General features: G+C 52.0%; 1 protein-coding gene across 7 annotated transcripts in view; it reads right to left on the bottom strand.

Moving 5' to 3' along the window:
* DNAH8 (dynein axonemal heavy chain 8) overlaps positions 1–16,075 on the bottom strand; it is a 10,041,960-nt gene that overhangs the window by 1,634,428 nt on the left and 8,391,457 nt on the right. The window lies entirely within an intron of this gene.

The following is a 16,075-nucleotide window of genomic DNA, read 5'->3' on the forward strand; positions in this document are numbered from 1 at the left end:
TGTGGTGCCCCTGAGTGATGTTGTGGTACCCCTGAGTGATGCAGTGGTGGTGCGATAGATAGATAGAGTGAGGGCGATAGATAGCTGGAGGGAGGGTGAAAGATAGCTAGAGGGAGGGCGAAAGATAGCTAGAGGGAGGGCGATAGATAGAGTGAGGGCGATAGATAGCTACAGGGAGGGCGATAGATAGCTAGAGGGAGGGTGAAAGATAGATAGAGTGAGGGCGAAAGATAGATAGATAGAGTGAGGGCGAAAGATAGATAGAGTGAGGGCAAAAGATAGATAGATAGAGTGAGGGCGAAAGATAGATAGATAGAGTGAGGGCGAAAGATAGATAGATAGAGTGAGGACGATAGATGCGTGAGGGCGATAAATAGCGTAAGGGCGATAGATAGATAGAGTGAGGGCGCTAGATAGATAGAGTGAGGGCGATAGATAGATAGAGTTAGGGCAATAGTTAGATAGAGTGAGGGTGATGGATAGAGTGAGTGAGGGCGATAGATAGAGTGAGGGCGATAGATAGATGTGTGTGGTTGTGTGTGTGTGTGGTTGTGTGTGTGGGTGGTTGTGTGTGTGTGTGGTTGTGTGTTTGTGTGGTTGTGTGTGTGGTTGTGTGTGTGGTTGGGTGTGTGGATGGGTGTGGTTGTGTGTGTGTATGGTTGTGTGTGGTTGTATGTGTAGCTGTGTGTGTGGTTGGGTGTGGTTGTGGTTGTGTGTGTGGTTGTGTGTGTGGTTGAGCGTGTGGTTGAGCGTGTGGTTGAGCGTGTGGTGGAGCGTGTGGTTGTGCCTGTGGTTGTGCGTGTGGTTGTGCGTGGGGTGATGTGTGGGGGGATGTGTGGGGTGATGTGTGTTTGTGTGTGGGGTGATGTTTGTGTGTGGGGTTGTGTGTATGTGTGTGTGCGTGGTTGTATGTATGTGTGTGTGCAGTTACAGAAGGATATATGTGGAAGAGAGCAGCAGATCAGCACAGCAGAAGAGAACAGAGAGTTAAGGAAGGAGGCGGGTGGAAGAGAACAGCAGATCGGCACAGGAGAAGAGAAGAGAACAGGGAGCTAGAGAGAGAGGCGGTGGAAGAGAGCAGCAGTGCAGTACGGGAGAATAGAAGAGAACAGGGAATTAGAGAAGGAGGTGGGTGGAAGAGAGCAGCAGTTCAGCACAGCAAAAGAGAACAGGGAGTTAAAGAAGGAGGCGGGTGGAAGAGAACAGCAGATCGGCACAGGAGAAGAGAAGAGAACAGGGAGCTAGAGAGGGAGGCGGTGGAAGAGAGCAGCAGATCAGTACGGGAGAATAGAAGAGAACAGGGAATTAGAGAAGGAGGTGGGTGGAAGAGAGCAGCAGATCAGTACAGCAAAAGAGAACAGGGAGTTAAAGAAGGAGGCGGGTGGAAGAGTACAGCAGATCAGCACAGGAGAAGAGAACAGGGAGTTAAAGAAGGAGGCGCGGTGGAAGAGAGCAGCAGATAAGCACAGGAGAAGAGAACAGGGAGTTAAAGGAGGAGGTGGGGTGGAAGAGAGCAGCAGATCAGCACAGGAGAAGAGAAAAAGGAGGTAAAGAAGGAGGCGGGGTGGAAGAGAGGGAGGGCGATAGATAGAGGGAGGGAGGGCGATAGAGTGAGGGCGATAGATAGATAGAGGGAGGGCGATAGATAGAGGGAGGTAGATAGATAGATAGAGGAAGGGGGACAGATAGATAGAGGAAGGGCGATAGATAGATAAAGTGTTGGAATGCGGCCTGCAGCGTTTGCCAGTAGCGGAGACGCTGGCATTGCACCCATCCCCGCTGTGCATGAATCCGAGCTGGAAAGAGGCTGAGGGCGCGTGTTGATGCTGTCAGTATCCTCACGTGCAGGCATAACGGAGATGAGAGGTGGCATAAGGGAAAGAGGGGCATAACGAAATGGAGGGCGCGCAAAACAGGAAGGATGAGAGAACGGCTGAGTGAGACAGAGGGCAACAGAAAGAGACATGGGAGGGGGAGACACATCTGGGAAGATGAGGGGGTGGGGGGTTAGAGAGATGCGTGCGAGAAAAGATGATGGGAAACAGAGGGAAAGAGGGAGGATGGTAGAAAGGAGGAGTCGAGGGAGACATGAGCGCCTGGAGAGGGGCGGCGAGACAATGGATAGGGGTATGGGAAAACGGATGTCTGTTATCAGTATTTTTATAGCGTGTTATCACCGGAGACGGTAGGAATGAAAGAGTGAAAAGATTGAGAAATAACAGGAATAATTTGACTGGACACATGGTACATGTGAAAGGATGTTTAGAAGGGTGAGTAGATGGATGTTGGCTGGATAGAAAGGTGAAGGTATTGACAGATGAATAAATGAACAGAGAGCAATGGCCTAGAGTGGAGTAGTGTGTTATTGAATAGAGTAGAGTAAGGTGGCAGCTGAAACACTGGCGAGGAGAGAGGGAGAAGAGAGAATTGAAGGCATAAGTGACGAGGTAGAGGGGATACAGAACAAGGGAATGAAAGGCTCTAAAAGAGGATAGCTGTGACGTGGGGCCTGGGTGCTGCTTCACTGTGAAGCTGGTTTCAGCATCATAGCAAATATACAGCGGCGGCCGGGTTGCAAACAAGGGAACACTTTTTTAAAGGCACATAGTGATGACGTGATTTGCCCAGAATCACAGGATGTTGAGACTCTGCCAAGAATCAAACCTGGTTCCCCAGTGCCTTAATTGCCAGCTTTGGCCACTATGCCACATCCTCTCCCAACACAGGAAACCTCGGGACCAAACATGCCGTCTATGCCTCGAGGGCAAAAGTAACAGCCCTTCGATTGTGAGAATACTGCCTGGAGGCTGGTGGGAGAACTCGGAGGCGGGAGGAGGCAATTAAAAGACGCAATATACAACAGGTTTTAACTGGGCCAGAGAAATAGTAGAATATATTCCTGGAAGGAAAGCAGGAAAGCCCGCACACAGGGGCAGGGGCAGGTTACCCAAGGTAGATGAGTTTACCAATATTGAATGGGAGGCAGGCTAACGAGCAGCAACACGGAGAGGAGCAGAGGCACATTTCAAAAACATGTAACATGTGCAATGAAGGCCCTTCCCTGGAGCACCGCCAGCATGGCGGATGCAGCATGAATGCTACGCTCAGCCCGACTAAGAACATTGTAAAGAAGATGCAGGTGCAGATTACAAAATCAGACTGAAGTCAACCACCTAAAGTAACAGAAAAAATCGCTTCATCTCCCCGTGAACACAAAATAAACAAGACCTTTATGAATGCAACTTACGTTCATGTAAAGCGCTCGGACTCTTCTTTGCGCTTTACCAATGTGCATTAAAAAGACGATTAGGAGAAAAAGAAAGGATGCAGAGAGGGAGGGGCAAGAGGGCAAAAATAGGAGGGGAAAACAATGAGAAACTCGAACAAGGGGGAGGAATACATAGTGGCAGGGGGAAGAGAGAGAACATGGGTTCGAGTCGGGGTTTCACCGAAGCACGCGGCAGTCCTGGGAGGGAAAACTAGGACACAGACTGCAATGAAAACAAGTGTGTTATATGTTACCTTTTTTTCCAAACATTTGGAATATAGATGGAACAAAAAATATATAAAAGTAATGCAGTGGCCCAGCAACCCAAGCACACCAGATCTCCTTTTCAAACAGCTGTGCACAAAATGGCAAACAAAATGCAGTCACTCGTCGAGAGAAACAGACAATGGCATGTGGTTACAGCAGAGCCGGGAAGCGAGGCAGGGCCTGCGGCCCCGAATAAGTGACGGCGGGGGGCGGGGCAGCGGAAGCCTTTGATCGTAGCTTCAATTGTGGATGTGGCAGCGAAGCCTTTGATGTGCCAAATGCTGCTGGCAGGGAGAAGGATCGTGCAAGCTCGTCCACGAGGAGCTTGTCACGTGATTCTATTTCTCGTGAACTGTTGGGAATCCGGCTTGAAGAGAGCCAATCAGCTGCCTGAATAGAGCCTTTGGGGAAAGAAGCAGATCAGCGACATAAGGACTCACCCCTGTTTTCTATTTCTGCGAAATAGAAAAGGGGCGAGCCCTAAAAAGGACCAAACTGAAAACGCAACCAATCAGCAGACAGCACCCTCTAGAACCTTCCCAAGAGAGGCTGAGTCCCTCAGATTTTCCAGCACAAGTGTAGTCAGTACTGTATGGTAGAAGTGCCTCTCCGGGGAGGAGTGTGGGTTGCATGTGGAATCTATGAAAGATACCAATACTGGATAACTGCAGTTACAGGTAAGTAATTTTTTGCTTATCCAGTATTGGGGTTTCTTTCATAGATTCACATGCCAGAATCAGAATAGTAAGCAGTAATCTAAGACAAGTACCCTTAGTGGATGGTGGGTAGTACCAATAGCATTTCAAAATGTATTCACAGAAAGGAATGTTCTGTGAAAGTGTTGGTGTATAACTGAATGCATATAAACGCATGGACATGTAGAATAAACATTTCTACCATAAGCTTAAACATGTATACCATCTTTTAAAATGTAGGTCAATATTGAAAACAGAAAAGAAATCCTCTAATTAAAGAGGCTCACCATACTGAAACAAATTAAGTAGCACAGCCTGTCCCACAGCTGCATCAGCATGCTGCATTGATTTCAGACAGTAATACTGCGTGAAAGTGTTCGTTATTTTCCACATCGCAACTCTACAGAATTTTTTAGTGGCACCCATGCGAACTTAGCAGTCGATCTAGAGACTGCAATTGCCCTGACGACCTTGCCCATAGGCTACAACCAGTTGATCTGTTTTACGGATAGACGCAGTCTTTCGTAGGTAGAATTTACAACATCTCTTCTTGATGTCCAGAGTGTGTAAAATTCACTTCACAGGTGTAGCAGGATCAGGAAAGAAAGTTCTGCGAATTACAGGTTTGTTTAAACGGAACTGTGACGGAACCTTAAGGATGAATCTGGGATTTGATTTGTCCAGAGGATAACCCTTTATTTCAAAAAAGAAGAAAAGGATGTTTTATCGTGAACGCTTGCATTTCACTAACCCTTTGCCAAGGACAGAAGGTATGGTAGGATTTACTCTGTGTAGGAAGGTAGATCCCTGACTATGGTTGCCCCCAACTTTTTGCCTGGTGTTTTGCTGGTTTTCTGACTTAGTTGACCTGGGGCCCTGCTATTCAGGACCCCAGGCCTACTGCTCTCTCTGTAAAATGGATTCCATGTACCCTAGGTACATATCTAATTGGATACTGAGTCACCTTATCAGTCTCTGTACAGTGTACCTTAGGTACCCAGGGCATAGGTGTACCCAGGGCCTACCAGGGGCTGCAGCATGTATTATGCCACCCCTGGCTGGCCATCCAAATCTGACACAACTGGCTGCACGACAGCTGGGGCAAGGTGGTGTAATCACCCATTGCTTTAGATATAGTATACCTATATCTAACCCTAAAATGGACACACAGATCTCCTATCAGTCACTCCTATGGCAGGCCTTGACAATCCTGAAGGCAGAGTGCTTGGAATCGTGTGAGATAGTGCTCTGGCATGAGCTGAGCCTGTCTGCGGCTTTCGGGATCCATCCCTTAGCCGTTTCCATGATATCGCATACCATATACTCTTAAGTGCATTATAATCCTCGCGGTTATATGCCAACTCTGCTATCGCTTTATTAAAACATGTCGAGTAAGGTGTCATACGAATTGGAATACTAACCCCTCGCCAATTCTGGCGACGGAGTTAGCATTCCACCCTTCTAGAGGGACACGACATGTATGTAACCTGTAACCCCGGTTAAAGTCAGACAGAGCCTTAGCTCCACAAAATGGATGCTGCCACCGAGACACAAGTCTGCCCTCCTGCTGCTGGGAGTCCTCCCAGCCCAGGAGGCAAGGACAAAGGGTTTCCTGCCAGGGGCGGTGCCAGCACCGTCCCAGACAGGATTTTGTGTATCCTAGGTAGGCAGGGCTTTAGAGGAAGGTGACTGCAAGTGGCACACCGGTGCTCACTGTGCATAGGCCGGCTGGAACCAGTTCCAGGGGCACTCCAGCCCCTGATCTGGGGAAAGCCCGCCAAAGGAGAGGGGTGTAACCACCCCCCTCCTAGTCCCATCCATAGGGCAGGACTTAGTCGCGTGCCAGCCCCTTTTTGCAGGATAAAGGTAGGAACTGGCCCCCTTCCAAAGCAGATCATCTTTGAATCCTGAAACTACTTTCCACGAAAGGAACTCAAGACTCTTCCCAAGATTCTCCCTTGTGACTAAGGAGTAGTCACCCTGCAGCAGCAGGCACCAACCAAGCATCGCGGTTTGTTGCCAGTCTCTCCTTCGGATCAAGACTGCTCCAGCACGACGAGAACCGGCTTCCCTGGCACCTCTGACCTCAACCTACATCATCAGCCCAGCTGTGATCCGTGGGTGTGACGAGACCTCGAGGGACGGGCCATCTTCAGAACTGCACGACGCTTGTCCAGCACGACTCCCGAGTGACCCTCGACTGAGTGCTTTGGGGTAAGAGAAGCCCCGACCCTGAGCAGCTCCAGCACCGAAGTTCAGCCCCCCTGCATCCACGAGATCCGCGTGGGGCCCTTCTGCTCTTTGCTGCCAACCGCGTTGTCCAGGTCGCTTGCCCGTTGGCTAGTGGCCCTCTCACGATGCTCCACGACGACAACCACTGCTGGTCTGGTTGCTCCAGACTAGTCCTTGCTCCCCTCCAAAAGAGGAGCACCCTGGACCCTCCTGGTCCCCTCAAGACGCCATTTTAGGTCCACCCCGTGGGCCTTGCATTTGCCAAGACTTGTTGCCCAATCCTGGGTCCAGCGACGTCGACAGCAAGAATCTTCGTGGGACAGCTCGCACCTCCATCCTGGTCGTCGACAATGCCTCCTGGTCCGAGAGACTGCAGAGCCCAGCAGCGCCCACTCACCTGGCTGAGGTGACTTCGTCCGGTGCCATCCTGGTGCCCACTCAAATCACTGGCTAGTGATTCAGAACTTGGTCCCCTCTGCTTACAGGTTTCTTCTTCCCTGATCCAGGCTTGGATCACTCCGAACTTTCTTCACTGGCCGCCTGCCAGCAACTCTTTCTTCAGGCTCCTGGATCTTCAACGAGGGCTTCCGACGCAACTTCAACCCTAGGCAGCCGCAGCCCCTGGGCTAGGTAACCTGAGTACTCCGGTGCTCCAGCATAGTCCAACACCCTAAGTGTTCGGATCCACTCTTGTTTTCGACCCACCTAGTCGGGTTCGCCCGAGAACAGTAACTTTGCAACTGCTAGCCTCCATAGACTTTTTCCCGCCTTACGCGTGAGAGTTCCCACTCTGCACACGACGTCCACAGGCCTCCTGCATCTAATCCCAGTGTTTAGAATTGTAGGCCTAGCGATTCCTGAGTCTAGAAAAGTACTACTTACCTGCTAGCAAGTTCGCATTCCACTTACTGTGTATATAGTTTTTCGTGCCCCTAGGGCATTTGTGTAAATTGTGCGACTTAAAGTATTTTCTTAAGAGTTTTGTTGTGTGCTTAGCTCCCTGACTCATAAAGAGTTCAGGGTAGTCTTGTTATAAATAAATATCTGTTTATATTCATAACAACTTGTGTGGTGTCCTTTCACTTTTGGAGCGGAGACCACTTTCCTCGAATTTGTAGGGTCTTTAGATGACTACCCCAGCTCTCTAGGGAGGCATCCATAGTCATTACGAAGCGAGGTATTTAGGGAAAGAGCGTGAGGTCCTCTAATAGGTGGGAGATATGAGACCCCCAGTCTAGAGTTTATCATACATATGCAAAGATCACCAGGCCCCTGTACGTTACTTGAGATTGAATCTAGTGTTTTGTAGCTGTTCCTGTAAGTCTAATTTCCAGTTGCGCAAGAGGGATCATATTGATAGCTGAGGACATGATGTCCAGAAGCAAACTAAAGCCAAATGGGAGGGCTTTAATGCGTAGGAGGAAAAGTGGAAGTATTAATTCTGTAAATTCAGAGCTGTCCTGCGGTGTCGGAGAGGGTGACCACATAACTGTATTGGTTTCAGAAATACTAGCCAATCCTTTATTTTCGTGTCTATGAAGAAAAAAACAAGAATAGAAGCCTGTTGTTTGCTTAAAGCACAAGTTACTACTTGTGTAACGATATATCTGTAAGAGACATTAGTTAGTGATAGATTCCTTAACTTAGAATAGATTCCTTACCTTAGAATATCCCCAGGCGTCAGACTGGATCCAGATATTTTTTGCGTAGCAGTACCCTTGCGCGTCGGTAGGCGTCGTCTGCGGCTCCGCGTCCGTCGTCGGCATCGTGGGCGCCGTGATGACGTCGTCAGAGTACTTAGACGCCGCCTCCGCGTGCTGACGTCAGTTCTTAGACACAGCTTTTCCGCGCCAGAAGCGCTGAGCCATGTTAAGAAACCAACACTGGTGCCATTGAAACTAGGGCCCTGAAAGGGGATAACCCTAACCCTAGTTATCGGTTCGCAGAACAGGGAGGATGGGTGGGTGGGTAAGGAATCTATCACTAACTAATGTCTCTTACAGATATCGTTACACAAGTAGTAACTTGTGCATCTGAAAGAGACACGTTAGTGATAGATTCCTTACCTTAGAATAGATACCCCAGCAATACTAACCCCGGTGGTGGGTCTACGAACCAATCATCACACCAGAAAGTCCTGGAGGACAGAACGGCCAAAGAAGCCATCCCTCCGGACTTGGCTGTCCAGGCAGTAGTGTCTTGCAAACGTGTGCAGCGATGCCCACGTAGCTGCCTGACAGATGTCTTGTAAGGTCACACCCCGGCAGTCGTAGTCGCCGTGGCTCGGGTGGAATGAGCCCGCAATCCAACAGGGGGCTCCTTATAAGCCAAGGAGTAACATGCCTAGACACACAAGATGATCCACCGGGAGATGGTCCTCTTGTGCACCGCTTTCCCCTTCTTAGGGCCCACATAACCAACAAAGAGTTGGTCATCCACCCGGAACTGGCGTGTGCGATCCAAGTAGAATGAGAGCGCACGTTTTGGGTCCAGACGGTGGAGCCGCTCTTCCTCTTTAGAGGGGTGCGGTGGTGGAAAGAAGGTTGGCAAGGTGATAGACTGCCCGATGTGGAAGGCTGTGACAAGCTTGGGCAGGAAAGATGGCTTAGTACACAACACAACCTTGTCCGGATGGACAGAAAGGAAAGGAGGAGTACAAGAAAGGGCCTGGAGCTCACTCACTCTCCTGGCAGAGGTGATGGCAACCAGGAAAGCAGTCTTCAGAGTAAGAAGGCGGAGAGGACAGTTGTGAAGTGGCTCAAAGGGAGCGCACATCAGAAATGTAAGAACAAGGTTCAAGTCCCACTGAGGCATCACAAACGGAACAGGAGGGAACGTGTGTGTGATGCCCTTTAGAAAACGATTAACAATAGGGGACTTGAACAAAGAAGGTTGATCAGGCAGCCTTAGAAAGGCTGAAAGGGCAGAGAGGTAGCCCTTGATAGTGCCCAGAGCAGAGCCCTGCTGGGCAAGAGAAAGAAGGAAGAGAAGAACCTCGGAGAGAGGGGCAGCAAGAGGATCCACAGCCTTTGCTGTGCACCATGCCACAAATCTGTTCCACCTGCAGGCGTATACTGACTTTGTGGAGGGACGCCTGGCTGCCAGAATGACATTACAGACTTCAGGAGGCAAGTCAAATGGCCTCAACTGTCGCCGCTCAATCTCCAAGCATGGAGGTGGAGACTGGACAGGTTCAGGTGGAGGACCGTCCCCTGCTGCTGCGACAGAAGGTCCTCCTGAAGAGGCAGACGAACCGGGGGATCGACTGACAGACTGAGTAGCTCTGGATACCAGTACCTTCATGCCCAGTCCGGAGCCAAAAGGATGACTTGGGCCCGGTCGCGCTTGATCTTCTTCAGCACTCTGGGCAGAAGTGGTATAGGCGGAAAGGCGTACAACAGACCGCAACTCCACTCGCGATGAAAAGCGTCTCCGAGCGAGTGCCGCCTTGGAAATTCCAACGCGCAGAACTGATGACATTGCGCGTTCTCTTCGGTGGCGAATAGATCTAACCAAGGCTCTCCCCATCGCTGAAAGAGGCCTTGCGCCATGTCCAAGTTCAGACGCCATTCGTGAATCATCATGCACCGACGGCTGAGCTCGTCCGCCCTGGCGTTCAGAGAACCTGCCAGGGGTTGAGCCACCAGGGTCATGCCCTGGCGTTCCAGCCACTGCCAGAGGCGCAGAGCCTCCTGGCAAAGGGTCCACGACCCCACCCCGCCCTGTTTGTTGCAGTACCACATGGTGGTGGTGTTGTCTGTGAACACCTGCACTACACTCCCCCGGACAGAGGGGAGGAATGCTTTCAGTGCTAGACGAATCGCCCGCAACTCCAAAAGGTTGATGTGGAGCCGGGCCTCCGCCGGAGACCAGAGGCCAGAGACCAGAGGCCTGTGATCTCCGCCTCTCCCATGTGGCCTCCCCAGCCCTGGAGGGATGCATTCGTCACAAGTACGTGCTCCGGTTGGGGAAGGGAGAGGGATCTGCCGCTGACCCAATCGCGGTCCGTGAGCCACCACTGCAGTTGTCTCGCAGTGCCCTCCGAGATCAGGACGGGCTCAGACAGGTTGCCCTGATGCTGGGCCCACTGAAACTTCAGGTCCCACTGCAGAGCCTGCATCCGCCACCTGGCGTGATGCACCAGTAGAATGCAGGAGGCCATCAGCCCCAGAAGCCGCAGCGTCACCCTGACCGAGACCCTGGACAAAGGCTGAAAGAGTGGAATTAGAGCCTGAACATCCCGGACCCGCTGTTCGGGAGGATAAACCCGAAACTGCGCTGAGTCCAGAACCGCTCCGATGAAGAGGAGCTTCTGAGAGGGGCACAGGTGTGACTTCGGCACATTGAGGGAGAACCCCAGCTGGTGCAGGAGGTCTGCCGTTGTCTGGAGGTGGCTGACGACTGTTTGGGGCGAGCCCGCCTTCAACAATCAGTCGTCGAGGTAGGGGAAGACTGAAACCCCTAACCTGCGCCGATGAGCTGCGACCACCGCCATCACCTTTGTGAACACCTGTGGGGCGCTGGTAAGGCCGAAGGGGAGCACGGTATACTGAAAGTGCTCGTGGCCAACCGTGAACCGCAGGTAGCGCCGGTGGGCCGGCAGGACGGGGATGTGGAAATAAGCGTCCTGCAAGTCCAACGCTACCATCCAGTCTCCTGGGTCCAGGGCAGCTAAGACCTGAGCCAGTGTAAGCATTTTGAAATTCTCCTTCCGGAGGAAGCCGTTGACGTTCCTTAGGTCCAAGATAGGGCGTAGGCCCCCTTTGCCCTTCTTGGGTACCAGAAAGTAGTGGGAATAGCAACCACACCCTACTTCTGGCCCAGGAACGCGCTTGATGGCCCCCTTGGACAAGAGGGCCGTAACTTCCTCCTGCAGAAGCTGCAAATGATCCTCCGATACGCGGTGGTACTGCGGTGGCATGGCTGGAGGGGTCGCCTCGAAGGGGAGGGAGTAGCCCCTTCGGACGATTTGCAGCACCCACCTGTCCGACGTGACAGTGCGCCAGTGGAGTAGGTGATGGCGAACCCTGCCCCCCACTGGCGTCACATGGGCCTAAAAGCACGGACTAGGAGGGTTTTGAGGCGGATGCTGCGGGGGAAGGTGTGGACTGACCTCGCCTTTGTCCCCGACCGCCGCCACGGCGGTTTCCACGGCCGCCACCGCGTTGGGTATTACCCTGCGGAGCGTGGCTGGCAGCACGTGTGGGCACACCCCTTCCGTGGCCATGAAAGGAATGAAAGGCAGCCTATTGCTGGCATGGGGCCGAGAGGCCCAAGGACTTGGCCGCAGCCCTGGAGTCCTTAAAGCGCTCAAGTGCATGGTCTGCCTTGTCGTCAAAAAGGCGACGGCCATCAAATGGCATGTCCATGAGTGTGTTCTGGACATCTGCCGAGAAGTTGGCGGATCTCAACCAGGCGTGGCGACGAATCGCCACCGTCATTGCCATCGCTCTGCCCAGAGAGTCGGTGGTACCCAGTCCACACCGGATAGAATAACGCGCCGCATCTCGGCCTTCCACAAGGGCTTGGACGAGTTTAGCCCGTACCGCCAACGGGCATTCTGGCAGCACGTCCGCAACCGTATCCCACAGAGAGTAGGTGTAGCGGCCCAAGAGGCATGCGGTGTTGGAAGACCGCAGTCCCAGACTCAGGGAGGAGAATACCTTTTTGCCGTATTGCTCATACCTCTTGGATTCCCTGTCAGGCGGCGCCGACGGGAATGCGGTCTGGGAATTTGAGGCCTGGACCACCAGGCTCTCAGGGGTGGGGTGGGGTGGGTGGACAGGAAACAAGGGTCGCCCGGGGCCGGGCGGTGGCGTCTGGCCACGTTCCTATCTACAGGCGAACCTGTAGCGGGCTTGGACCAAGTGCCCAAAAGAACGTCGGTTAAGGCCTCGTTAAACGGCAGCAGAGGCTCGGCTGAGCATGACTGCGGCTTAAGGACCTCAGTGAGGAGGTTAGTCCTCACGGCCGCGACGGGGTGCTCAAGGCCCTAGGCCTTGGCCGTCCTCATCAACACAATGCTGTAGGTTGCCCCCTACTCCGTAGCCACGGTAGGAGGTGAGACAAAGCCAGTGTCCCGCGAAGTGTCCAGACCACTGGCATCCCCAAGTTCACCTGTCCAGTCCTCCTGGGACTGACATTCACGTGTCAGAGGGTCCTCAGACCCCTCCCAATACTCCTCATCACCCATCTCCTGGTACTCAGGGTTAGCAAATGATGGGGCCGGTTCATGGAAAGTGAACTCTCCGAACGGCGTCAAAAGCAGCGCCGGAACCGGGTCGAGGGAGGCATCGGGGACGGCGCCGCCCGAAGACGGCGCCGGGGGTGACACCTGAGGGACCGGCACCAGGGAGGTCGTTAGGTCCACCGGCGACAACCCAGATCCGGAACCGGATCCAGCGGGGGCCTGCGGCGCCGGGCCCGAAGGCGCCGGCGGCGTCGGAGCGGAAGCACCCGACGGCGTCAGGACCGAAGTCGCCAACCCGCTAGGCCCCCCAGACGGTCCGCTGGGCCCGAAGGCGCCGCGGATCCCATCGGAGGAGTGAGGGACCTCATGGCCATGAGGAACCGATCAATCTCCTCCGGCGCCGCGCGAGGCCCAGCGACCGGAGGGTATGGGGCCGGACACGGCGCCTGCGACTCCGACGGAGCCGCGTGGGCGATGCCACCTGAACCCCCGGCCACGTCGCGTGAGCGTCGGGGGGAGCCGGAAGAGCGATGACGTCTTTTTGACTTCTTGTGCTTACCTGACGACTTCGACCCTGAGGAGTGATGTCGACTCCCGGAGCTCCGATGGCTCCTCTCCCGCGACCGGTCCCTCGACCTCCGTCAGGACTGGGACCGTTGTCGGCGCGGGGCCGACTGCCGGAGTTCGAGCCGCTTGCGGGACCGCTCCCGCCTAGCCTTCGAAGTTAGGGCCCGGCAGTCGGAACAGGCCTTGTCGTTGTGATCGACACCGAGACAGTGGAGACACCGACGGTGAGGGTCGGTGACCGACCTTAGCCGGTCGCAATCCTCACAGGGCTTAAAACCTGGCATCCCTACCGGCACCGTTCGGAGTCGAGAACTTCGAAAAAGGATGATCAAAAAGATCAAAAAGTTTAGTCAAAAAGTGACTACGGGACCACTTTTTCCGGATCTGCACTGCTGGAGCGGAAAAAAGAAGAACTGATGTCAGCACGCGGAGGCGGCGTCTAAGTACTCCGATGACGTCATCACGGCGCCCACGACGCCGACGACGGACGCGGAGCCGCAGACGACGCCTACCGACACGCAAGGGTACTGCTACGCAAAAAAGTTCCGGATCCAGTCTGACGCCTGGGGATATTCTAAGGTAAGGAATCTATTCTAAGGTAAGGAATCTATCACTAATGTGTCTCTTTCAGATATGTACTCCTTTCTCTATGGAACCTGCGGGTTCACTCCTTTTCGAAGCAGATGCGGATGAGGGGGTGGGGTTGGGAGCACCCTCCTTTTGGTGGAGTAGATGACACCATTTTGGAACTATTTCTCCCAGAGGATGGCATACGCAGCAGTGTCACTGTAGGTAAGCTAGCCTAAGGGCTGCTGATAGCGTTATTAAGTCTGATACCTTTGGTATCCTTCTTGATACAGATGAGTATCTCTTTCATAAGTGCCTCAAAAGGGTGTTTCTTTTGAAATTGAATGTGACAAAAAATATTGCGGTGTCAGAGTCATCCTTGACTGCTTGCAAGGTGTCATCAACGTGCTTGCCAAACAGAACAGCGCAATGGTATGGTAAAAATGTTAGATATATTTGCACCTCAGGTTCTATATTCAGTGGTCTTGAACCAACATTGACGTCTAAGGACCAGTGGCCCTGCCAGTTGTGAAAATACTATTGAGGCTATATCTATAGCACAGTATATATTTACTTATGAGGAGGTTTCAACCCCTGCAGAATCTTTTTCATTTATTCATATATATATATATTTCTATATTTAATAATCTTTGTAATTTTTGCCCTATCTTTCTTCCGGCAGAAATTCTATGTGTGTGGCAATGTTGAACATCTCGTGATTATACCAGCCGCATATTGCCAGTGATGAGGCAGTCCACACAGTAGCACTAGGCATAGTTGATAACGTCTCCTTGCTGGTAAGGCTGGCTTATATATGACAGGGTTTTTCATGATTGCAATTCCTCCCGGATAAATTAACAATTGGAATAGGTCTCACTGCTTTTCTATTTAAAAGCAGAAGGAGAACACACCTTGTCTTATTTGCTTTTGGAAGTTTGAAGCGTTTGGCTGCACGTTCCTTAAGGGTCTGGACCATCAAAAATCATCTGGTGGGGAATCCAGCAATTGTGGGTCTTCTCCCTATCATCACCAGGTATGAATGGGATGTTCCCAGGAAGAAAGTAAAAAAAAATTTTGTTTTTACCTTAGGATCACTCTTTTGTGGCACGAGCATCAGAGTATGCAGAAATATCAGGCACTATGTGACTTTGCAGTCTCGGGAAAGTGTTAGTAGTAGTCCTGTAACACGCCCTATAGGTTTAGTACTAGAGTGACATAGATCTGACCTATGCTGTAAAGTTGGAGGTGGAGCAAAGTGGTGAATTTGCTCCACATATTGCCTCACCATCGTAGACGATCTCATCGTAGACTAGGCCATCGTAGATATGGTTATGTAGGAGAGGTTATCGCAGACGAGGCCGTCGTCATAGATGACCGTCATGAACATCCATCATAGATGAGGCTGTCGTAGATGACCGTCATAGACAATACCATTGTAGATGAAGCAATCATAGGTGAGGCCATTTGTAGATGAGGCCATTCATAGATGAGCCCATCATAGATGAGGCAATCATAGGTGAGGCCATTCGTAGATGAGGCCATCTGTGGATGAGGCCATTTGTGGATGATGACATTCATGGATGAGGTCATTCATGGATGAGGCCATTTGGAGATGAGGCCATTCGTAGATGAGGCCATTCGTAGATGAGGCCATACGTAGTTGAGGCCATACGTAGTTAGGCCATACGTAGGTGAAACCATCATAGATAAGGATGTCATAGACAACCGTCATAGACGAGGCTGTTGTAGACGGACATCGTAGAAGAGGCCCCCATCGACGGCCGTCGTAGATGAGGCCGTCGTCGACGACCGTAGTAGATGAGGCCGTCAAGGACGACCATCGTAGATGAGGCCGTCATCTGCAACCGTCGTAGATAAGGCCGTCAAGGACTACCGTCGTACATGAGGCCGTCGTCGACGACCGTCATTGATGAGCCTGTTGTCAATGACCGTCGTAGATGAGGCTGTCGTAGACAACCATCGTAGACGACCGTCGTAGGAGGCCATCGTAGATCAGGTCAATACTGGTGAGGCAGTATTAGTAGGCATGGGGTTTTGTTATAGACTCCTTATGGTCAGGTTATGAGGATTTCCCTGATGTAGTGTCAGGGATGAATAGGGAGTTGTAGGATCTGCCTCTGAGGAAGTTTTTTTCCAATTGCCTCTCTCTGTGAGAAGTGCCTTATCAAGACTCAAGGTAAGTCTTTTTTATGGCTTTCTTGCGCGCCCTCTGGAGATTCTTGGTGAGACCTCTCCCTTTGACCTCTCCTATGAGGGGAAAGAATCCTC

This window comes from Lissotriton helveticus, chromosome 6 (genome assembly GCF_964261635.1).
Source record: "Lissotriton helveticus chromosome 6, aLisHel1.1, whole genome shotgun sequence".
Lineage (NCBI taxonomy): Eukaryota > Metazoa > Chordata > Amphibia > Caudata > Salamandridae > Lissotriton > Lissotriton helveticus.